We start from the raw sequence: 10,331 nt of genomic DNA on the forward strand, positions 1-10,331 counted from the left end.
GACTTTTTCATTTCATTTTCCATTTCCATTCCGGTCTTTCATGAGTTCTGACAATTGGTTTCTGTGAGACACTCCTAATTCTTAAAAAAAATCCCATGAACTCATTTGAGTTTCTCTGTTTTACAAGTAGACAGGGTTGCAATTCTCGTTCACTGACATCTTCCCAAGTGTGATTTCCATGTTCACAGTACAAAAATGTGCTATTTCCTCAGAATCCACCCGCAACTAAGGTAACTGCCAACAGGTGTCGCAGGTTTGCTTCCGTGAAAGCAGACCCTGACCGAGCTGGGGCACCACAGGAGGGACCAGCAGGTAGGAAAGGAAAGGCAGAAGCAGAACGGAGCACAGATGTCAAATTGCACGGAGGGCTCGGAGAGCTTCCACTCCAGCAAGGGCTCTGGAGCACGTGTCACCTTCCAGAGGTCCCAAGTCTGAATCTCTACCTACACCTCGCTCAGCCATTGGGCACGGTGGCCCTGAAGTACCTAATTTAGGGCAAAGTGGTTCCCAGCAGCTGAGGCAGACACTAAAGGTGCTGACAGTTGAAGCCTGTCTGCTGACCACACTCCCCATGACTGGTCAACAAGTCTTACCAGAAAAGGGATCTGGTTCATCTTTTTGTATCCCATGCGATGAGTATGCCGTGATTATTGTCTGAAAAACCTTAGCTGGCCACTAGTGTTTAAGTGAGATCAGAAAGTTTATGCTTTGCTGTCTAATGCTCTTTTTCTAAAAAATAAAATCTCATCTCTTTTAAATTAGCTATGCACAAGTTCGGTGTGGCTGTGCACGCCTATAATTGCAGCACACAGAAGGCTAAGGCAAGAGGATTGCTATGAGTTTGAGGCCAGCCTGGGCTACATAACTGAGTTGAATAATAGCCTGTACTACATAGCAAGATCCTGTCTGAAAAAAAAAGAGAAAAAGATAAATAAATATATAAATCAGCTATGCATCATCACTACAGGTTAGAAAAGAACTAAAGAGCAAGTGAGTTGGGCAAGGAGGCACACACCTATAATCCCAGAACTCAGAAGGCTGAGGCAGGAGGATTTCAGCAAGTTCAAGACTAGCTTAGCCTACATACTGAGTTCAAGGCCAGCCTGAACTACATGGTGAGACCATGTCTTAACCCCCTCCAAAAGGGCAAATAAAATATTTAATTATAATTTTTAGTATTTATACAATTTGGCACCTTTCTCACTACTTCTTATGATTATTTTGTCTACTTAATATAACCTTGGTGCTTCAGTACGTCTCTATTCAGTCATGAATGTAGCTCCCAGTTATAACTATATGTAGACCTGTTAAAGTTACTGGTAAGTCAGATCATATCACTTCTTTGACCCATAAAGTGCTACATGACCTTACCATCTTTATGTAACTTCTCTAATCTCTTTTTTTTGTTTGTTTGTTTGTACTGGGAATCGAATTTGGCTCCTCACACTTGCCAGGCAGGCAGTTGTGCCACTGAGCTATATCCCCAGCTTCTAACCTCTTCTATCATCCCTTTCTTGCTATACTGGCTTTGATATCCCTTCAATATGCCAGGTAAATTCCTGTTTTATGGCTATATTTGTTTCCAAGGGCTACCATAGTAAAGAACCATAAATTAGTGACTTAAAAGAACAGATATTTATTGTCTCACAGTTCTGAGGGCTGAAAGGATCACTGCATTTAGGGCCACACTCCATATGGAACCTGTAGGAACAAATACTTCCTTACCTCTTCCTAGCTGCTGGTGGTGGCTGTCAATTCTTGGCATTCCTGGGCTTGCGGCTGTATCATTCCAATCTCTCCTCCATCATCACATGGCATTCTCCTGTGCGTCTCTGCTCTGTTTCCTCTTATAAAAACACCAATCATGGTGGGTTGGAGCCCACTCTAGTGACCTCATCCTAACTTGATTACATCTGCAGAGATGCTGCTTAGAAATAAAGTTGCATTTCACAGGTGCTAGGGATTAGCAAGACTTCAAACTACCTTTTAGGAGAATACGGTTATACTCACAACCATGGTCTTTGCAATTCTCCCAAAAATGCGCTTTCCCCAGATGTTTGCACCGTTCATCCTCTCACTTCCTTTTGGCCTTTATTCAAATGTCACTTTTACTGTAAATAAGGACCAAAATGTGTAATAGATAGGGGGAAATGGGAGAAAATGTTCAGTTGAGAAGGGGAACAAGGAAAGGGGAGGAGAAAAGAAAGAAAACAAGGAAGGAAGGGAAAAGAAAAAAAATGAGAAAAGACAGGAAAAAACCCCATAGCTTTTGTAAGTGAAGGGTTGAAGGGGGGATGGGAAAAAAAGAAGAATCAAGGCATATTATGTACAGGGACAAATTCCGTATGGTGAATGTTATCATTATGGATATCTAAAAATGTACCAATAAAAAGTTATTATACACATTTTAGAAATGTCACTTTGTTAGGAGGCCTTTCTTAGCCATTTATCTGAAATTGCAACATCCATTCCCGAGCATATCCTAGTCACCCTCCCTGCTTTATTTTTCTCATCACTTGTGATTAGCATATTATATATTTCACTTACTTATGTTCTTTTTATTGTCTGTCTCCTTGGTTGAATATAAATAGCAAGAAGGCAGGGATTTTTGTCACTTTTTCAAACTGCTCTACTGCCAGCATTTAGAACAAAGACTGGCTGAAAAGATTCTTACTGAATGTCCACACAAATCCCCAGGACCAAAGCCATTTATGGGATGTATTCAGTTGGGCAAGGATCAGAGCGTCTACAAATCTATCACAGGTTTTAACTCCCCAAACGTGAAGCCAAATGTCTCAGCACACCCCACAGAGGAATCAGGAAGGGAATATTACCTTAGCCCTAAAGGTCTGGCTGTTTCAACTCTGGCCCACCAAGCATATGTAAAGAAAGAGCAAGACAATTTCTGCCCTATACAGACTTTGATTTCTGGATGTTCCTCTTCTTCATCTATGAAACAGAACAAGGGAAAACATTAGGACCATAGAATCTCTATATTTGCCAAAATGTCTTTTCCAGTTTAACATTCCTGTCCACCTGATGGTTTTACCAACTTTTCCAGGATCTCTTCTCTTTCCTTTTCAAGTTACCCTTATGTGAGGTCCAGGAACACAAAGGACTTTTCTCCAGTGGTTCTCCCAGCAACTGGCACCCATACAGCTGCTCTGAATTCTGATATGATCCTTAGGGTTGTAAAGTTTTCAGCTTATAGTATTATGATGGCTAACCTGATGTGTCAGCTTGCTGCAGTGCCTAGATATATGCTCAAACATTATTCTACATGTTTTTGTGAGAGTGTTTTGGATGTGTTTGACATTTTTTTTATCAGTGGACTCTGAGTACAGCAGATTGTCCTGCATAATGGGGGAAGACCTTATCCAGTTAGCTGAACAGAACAAAAATCTGAGCTCTTCTAAGCCAGAGAGAATTCTTCCAACAGCTGGCTGTCAGGAATTACAACTACCCTGCAGACTTTGGACTTGTCAATAACTGCTTGAGTCATCTGTCTCTCTCTCTCTCCTTCTCTCTCTCTCTCTCTCTCTCTCTCTCTCTCTCTCTCTCTCACACACACACACCCTATTGGTCCTATTTTTCTGGAGAACCCTGACCACTACAAGTATTACCAGCATTTCTTACAGAACTAATTCTTTTAAATAACAGTGAAACAGAACTTTGTGGTATTTTTTGGCAGTGCGTTGACATATTTTGCCTCCTGTGAAAAAGCAAAATGCAAGCAACCTGATTTCCCTGATCTCGGGGCTCCAGTCATACAACTGAGAGCCCTTGTGGAGAGTGGAGTTTAAAAAGGATGTAGAATGGACAGTCCCACAGAATGAAGATCTCTGGTTTACTACTAACAGACCGTGCTTGGGCCCAGAAAACACAGTATAGGAAAATGTTCACTTTCTCTAATACTCATAAAGCCAACAAAGTGATTTACTGAGTTGGAACAGAAGGAAAGGAAGATAACACCTTCCTTCATCTCCCAAACAGCTTTAGATCAGGATCTTAATTGAAAAGTAGAACTATTTTCTTTATCTGGTCTCTCCAGGAACCAGCTGTGTGACATTCAGCAAGATACTACCTTCTCTGGGCCTTCAATTTTTACTGAAAAATTGAGCCACTTGAGCTAGACAGTCTCTTTCAAAAACAGGGCCCATCACATAGTAGCATCTAGCAAAGAGGGGTGTACACAATATTAGTGGCATTGAATGAATTCATAAGAATTTCTTTGAAATTTCCTAGATAACTTCTGTGCAAGAAAGATAAGAAATTGATGACTATCCTGTCTTGGTGTACAAAAATGTTTATAATGAACTTGAAATCTTTTTGTAACTGTAAGCTGTTTCTTGAGTTTTGCTTTATATATCGTGAGCAGTATTCACTGTGTCATGAGGTGAAAAGTTATTAAAACCAACTCTGTGCCTCTGTGTGTCTCCCAATACGAAGGAGAGACAGGCAGTGCCGTACTCTGTTATACACAACAGAATGAACCATCTGCAGAGCCTGGTCCCTGCCCTGATGTTCTAAGGTCTTGTAGGTTGCAAGGTTTGTGAGTGGATCTGAGAGGTAGCACACCAGATGGGCGGCTTCTCATCATTCTAAATCCCCCATTCCATCAACCTGAGGCTTCGTCTCTGTCTGTTTGGAGCTAACCGAATAGCTGAGCTTCAGGCTGTTCATTGGCCCCCCTGTGCCCCCTGGAGTCACAGCAGGCAAGAAGTAGCTGCTCTCTGCTCTCCTCTCCTGCCCCAGATTCTCTAGTCAAGTGAGCCTTTTGCCTGGTTCAAGCAGAGAATTGCTCTGTATCAGCCAAGTCTCTGCAAGTCGGCTGACAAATGGTTTTCTATCTTCATTATAAATCAACCCAGAAAAGTTCTGAGTTTATGGAGAGTCCCTGAGTCTATCTCAGAAAAACCTCTTCATTTAAACCTATTTGATTTTATATAGACCTTTGGCTTTTAGATCAGAAAAGTTACTTCCTCATTCTTAAAGTTAAATGTGGCCCTGGACCAGTAGAGAGGTGGACCTGCCTCGAGTTCCTACTGCAGTACTTAGGGACCACTGGTGTTTGGTGTGTCATTTCTCTCTCAGTGCTTGGTAGTCTCCTCTGTAGAGCGGACAGTATAACACTGTGTATGTGTACACACACACACACGCACACACACTACCGCCCCCTCCACTTCCACCTCGGGACTGTTCTGAGAATTGGATGAGATCACCTATGAGACTGTATTCTAAACTACGCACATGTAAATTCTCAGTTACAGATCATCGCGCTGATGAGTCATCTCAGACATCAGTTCCTGACATAGTTGCTCTTCAGTTAACACCACCATCAACTATTTCTCTTTCTTTTCCTCTTTCTGCTTCCTGCAGAAATTATAAAGTTGGTTCTCTCCACATCTCCTGGTGGCAACTGCTACTACACCTTACTTAACACCGTCCTGGGTCTATTCTTCCTTCCCAATTAGGCCTACCCACCCTTCCTCCCTCACTTTCTCAGGAAGTCTTTCCAATGCACATTACCACAGCTGCATATCTGGCAGGGGCATATTTAATGTCTGATCTCGTTTCAGTCATGTATAGAACACAAATAATAATGGACAAGATAACTGTGTTCCAGAGTTAGCATTTCCACTACCTAGGGGATTTCTAGCTATTTTGGTTCAAAAGAACCTATTCAGGTCAAGGAGTGAGGAGGATGATGTTCATTGCGTTTATTGTGGAAAAACTCAAAATTTTGTGAGCGTTATGGATATGTAAACTTCCAACTATGAAAAATGGGCTACACAGTGGCACACACACAAATAGCATGGGCACACTGTGGAAGGAAAACCTTGTACTGCCTTGGGGGGTTGGAGGAGGTACCATTTCTCAGAGGAGGTAACATATGACCTAGGCCTTGAAGGATGAGTAAGATTTTACAAATCCAAGAAGCAGTGCACATTGAAGGAAGAACAGTAAGACAAGAAGGATGAAGGAATGGCGAGAGACTGTTGTAACTAGAGCACAGTATGCATCACAGGGTAAACAGGAGATGATGCTACATAGATGGTTAGGCTAAAGTTAAGTAGGACCTGGTGTTCCACTCCTAGGCATTTCTCCAGCTTCATTCTCTGGAGCACCTCTCAACTGCAGCTCCACAAGAAAAATGAAGCCCTGATGATTTAAAACCTGCATTGTACAAATAAATTCCCCCCCCACCCCGCCTGGAATGCCACTATGTACCTTCCTAGAGAGAATTGAGAAAATAGTCACTCAAATAATTTTCTGTAGGGCTTGAGTCTCACATGGAAGCCCAGCTGAGAAAGGCTGCTAGCCAATGGCAGGCCACCCAGCATTTACAGAGAGCAGGTGACACCCTCATAGGCTCTGGTGATGGTGAGGGGGCTGCTTCAGAGAGAGCACCATCAAGCCGGGCATGGTGGTGCACGCCTGAAATCCCAGCACTTGGGGGAGGATTGCCATGAGTTCGAAGCCAGCCTGGGCTACACAGTGGGACCCTGTCTTAAATCAAAGGGGAAAAAATAAAAAAGGAAGAGTACAGTCGGAGGGTAATAAATGAACTAAAATGCCCTTGCAATAATTGGGCAAGTCATGAGCGGGGCTTGAGGTGGTCAGCACAGAAATGGGGGAAGGGACATCCCAGAGATACTTGGGAAGCACAATGGACAGAGTGCTTTACTGCTGTCTTCCCTGGTTCCCCAGCTATGAGCTGGAGTCACTACCTCCCTCCGGCTGCAGGAAGCCTTCCTAAAGAGGGTAAGAAGTGTGTGGGTCCCGGCGCCCAATCTGGTTGGGGTATACTGCTACTAGTCAAGTTATGATTTTTCTCTTCTCTACACTCCCTCATCCTCCTGTTGATCCAGTTTTCACAAGTGACCTTCAGTGCCACATTTCTCTGCTGGGACAGAAGTTCTACCCTGAACTTCAGACTGCCTGGCTAGGTTCCCAACTCTGCTTCTCTAACCCAACCCACTCTTCCCCTCCCTGTGTTCCGCCCCCACCCCTAATAGTCCTGCAGCTGAGTTAGCATTGTCAGCTCCAGGCCTGCTCAATCCCAGCTTCCTTCTCTGCCCTACACGTTGTCTTACTGAAGTCCCACTATGCCTCATACCAAAACCCACCCAGATTTAGACAAGATACACCAGTCTCATCTGGGGCCATTTACCTAGTTGTAACATAAAGCGGTTACGCTAGGTGACTCCTAGGCAGCTCCCTCCCAACACTAACGTTCCGTGTTTCTAAGTAGGCCAAGTGTAAAAGAAGTCTGCACTGGCGCAGAACAGTTGAGGCTGGGAGCAAGTGAGTCAGACTAAGCAAAAATGTCAACCTAACTGTGAAGCCAGGAGATTAGACAGCAGCATGCAACGGGGCGGACGGCAGGGAGACTCCAGCCAGAGATTAGCCTGCCCGGACAGCTGTGTAGACAAGATGACAGGTGCCCCACCCAGTTTATTAGTCACATTCATGCTCAAGGAATTAACAACATCATTCTGTGTCCCTCCAAAGGACAACATTCCTTTATAACCTAAGCTGTTTAGTAAGGTGATTGTAACTCTACCTTTTGGCATGGTTAGTGTTGTTGATTTAGGATTCAGTATTATCCCATTAGTACTTTGCCCCTTTTCTTAAAATTATCACACAGTGAGTATTCTATGAATACCTAGTTTTATTCTCACAATTTCCTAAATTCTTTTCAGATGCTTTTCAGGGTATGTGAAAGAAAGAACTCAAGTCCCTGAAGAACTATATTTGAGCCCCACAGTTACTTATTAATCGTATGATTCTAAAAAAGTTAATCTCTTTGAGCTTTGGATTCTCCATGGGATAATAATACCTGCTTTGCAGAATTATAGTTCAGATTTAATTGCCCAATACACAAAAGCTTCTCAAAAAAGAATTTTTATGCATACCAGCCCTGCTGCCTTCCAGCTCTTGAAATCTTTGCCATCAGAACTGTTTCTCCTATGCTGACCTCACCTTTTTCCTCTCTTTGACTTAAGCCTGCAAGCTCCCTGCCAGTCCACACAAGTTCCTGCTCCAACTGTAGTCCTACAGCATGCTAAGTCAGCATTAGCACTTCCTGAAGTAAGACTCTCTCACCCTCTCTTTCTCTCTCTTTTCTCTCTCCTAGTAAGGACTAAGGAATCATAGGCCAAGAAAAATTTTGGTCTGAAGCAGAGATCACAGCTGAAGACTCTAAGAGCTGCATTATTTCAACTCCAGAGTCCACTTTATTGAATATTCCAACCACAGTGCTGTGACTCCATGCAGGGGCAGTCAGGAGGATCTAAGAAGCGGTGCTAAAGTGGTAAGAGGAACTAAGTAAGGATGCCTTCGAAATGCTGAACGTAGGAATTAGCTGGAACACATGTCTGGCAACCTAGGGCTCATATTCCCAGTTCTTCCTTCTAAGGAATTCTAATGTTAGGGCCACTGCAGGTAAGGAATGTAATTACACAGATGGAGAAACTGAGGCCCAGGGAAGACAATGATGTGCTTACAAAAGCAAATCCACTTAGAGAAAGAAGACCAGAACTTAATCAGAATGCATTCAAATGCAGCTAAGCTCCATGTCCCCAACTATTACCATTATCCTATTATAAAACAGTGATTGTCAAAGTTTAGTACATGGTGGGCACTGACTAAGTTTGATTGTTGAGTAACAACTGTAAGGAATCTTGTTTAAAGGATTTCTAAGGAGAAAAGCATTCACTGATTCACTAGATATTTACTGAATTACAGAAGGAAAGGGTCAAATTGTGGAGGGTATTGTGTGAGTAAGGTGTGAGTACGACTGGGTGAAATACACCCAGCTCATAACTTATGCTCCTTGTCACAAAATTTAACCTTATACCAGTTTGGAGTGTGAATTCTACTTTATAGGCAACAGCAAGCCATCTAGAAGAGTGACATGATTCATTTTAAAGAGATCATTCTGGTAGCAAAGGAAAGAGTGGATTGGAAGGTACCAGAGATGTCCCAAGACTTAGTGGACTTTCAGCATAATCCCGGAAAGAGACGACTGATGGTTGTCTACAGAACGGCAGTGACAGGAAGTACAGAGAGGAAGTGCAAGAGCCAAAGGCCATTTCTCAGATGTAGTCAATGAGACCTGGTTGTCAGTGAGGATTTAGAAAGTTACCTAAGATTACAGATACAGTGAGTGCTGGGTATCTGTCAGTTGAAGGACATGTGTGGCTGAGCAGGACAGGAGGCTGGGCCTCAGCCCAAACACAATTTTTCAATACCCCAGAATACTGTGTAGGGTCTTAGGATAACTAAGTAGGCCTCACTCATGACAGGGCACCTATTTGATGGCCATGGCCTGCTAATGGCAACTAACAGCCACTGAAATTCTGACTGTGTAATAAACCAAGGGCATCCATTCCCCAGAAAAGGTAATTGATCATGATACATAGATACAATACCTTATTAGAAATATTATCTTCTTAAAGGCTTTCAATTAAGTGCAAAAATTCTTAAAGGACTAAAATCTGCTAGTTTCTGTACCTTGTCTGAATAATTAAAATTTCAAGGTAAAAAGGTTAGTGTCACCCCTACTAACTATGGAGATTATGCATTATAACAGTAACACAGAACTTGGTGTCAGAAGGTACTGGATATAAGTCCCAGACTGGTACTCACTCCCTGTAATCTCATACACATTACTAAATGTCTCTAAGGATGACTCAGTCATAGAAAGGGGATGATAGCAGTACTTCTGTGAGAGCTGTCATCTTAATGATGTAAAATAGTGATATAGTGCACTTTAAGTGACACAATGCTTGTGACACAGCAAGTTCTCAGGGCCGTTGTTAATTTTAATATCTCTATTGCTTTATTGTGTAACATAATATATAAGTAAAAGGTCAGTTTTGTAAGTGTAAAATTATTATGATCAACTTTTTTTTTGAGACAAGGTCTTGCTATGTAGTTCAGATTGGTCTTGGACTCACTGTATATTCCAAGCTGGCCTCAAACTCATGGCGATCCTCCTGCCTCATCCTCCCAATTGCTGGAATTACAGGCATGTGCTACCATACCTGGCACGGTCAACATTTTTAAAAGACTCCTGCTTAAATACTGCGTCTTCACCAAATTTCAAAGGCTCACGGCCATGTTAGGATCAAAGAACAGCAGATGCCTCTATATTCAGATTTTCTAAGTGCACTAAAGGCATTTGTTTTACTTTTCATAACTTCTGTGTTCAAAACATGATTTTACTACTGACTTTCTGGATGATTTTGAGTATGTCCTTTGAACAATTTTAATTTTGTGTACTTCCTCTGAAAAATAAGTAGACATACCCTGTATGGCTTCTA

At 42.4% G+C, this 10,331-nt stretch overlaps 1 long non-coding RNA gene across 11 annotated transcripts in view; it reads right to left on the bottom strand.

Annotated features, from left to right (window-relative positions):
- The window catches only part of LOC102012627, a 133,161-nt gene that overhangs the window by 38,830 nt on the left and 84,000 nt on the right, over window positions 1–10,331 (bottom strand). For 10 of the 11 annotated variants that reach the window (XR_001233088.1, XR_001233087.1, XR_260161.2 and 7 more), the window contains 2 exons: window positions 2,835–2,949; window positions 1,726–2,111 (listed from right to left, as the gene is read on the bottom strand). This is a non-coding gene — a long non-coding RNA (uncharacterized LOC102012627). The remainder of the gene's footprint in view (window positions 1–1,725; window positions 2,112–2,834; window positions 2,950–10,331) is intronic. The other variant, XR_001233091.1, reaches the window with a different exon arrangement.

The sequence above is a fragment of the Chinchilla lanigera genome, unplaced genomic scaffold, assembly GCF_000276665.1.
Source record: "Chinchilla lanigera isolate Chin_1 unplaced genomic scaffold, ChiLan1.0 scaffold00013, whole genome shotgun sequence".
NCBI lineage: Eukaryota > Metazoa > Chordata > Mammalia > Rodentia > Chinchillidae > Chinchilla > Chinchilla lanigera.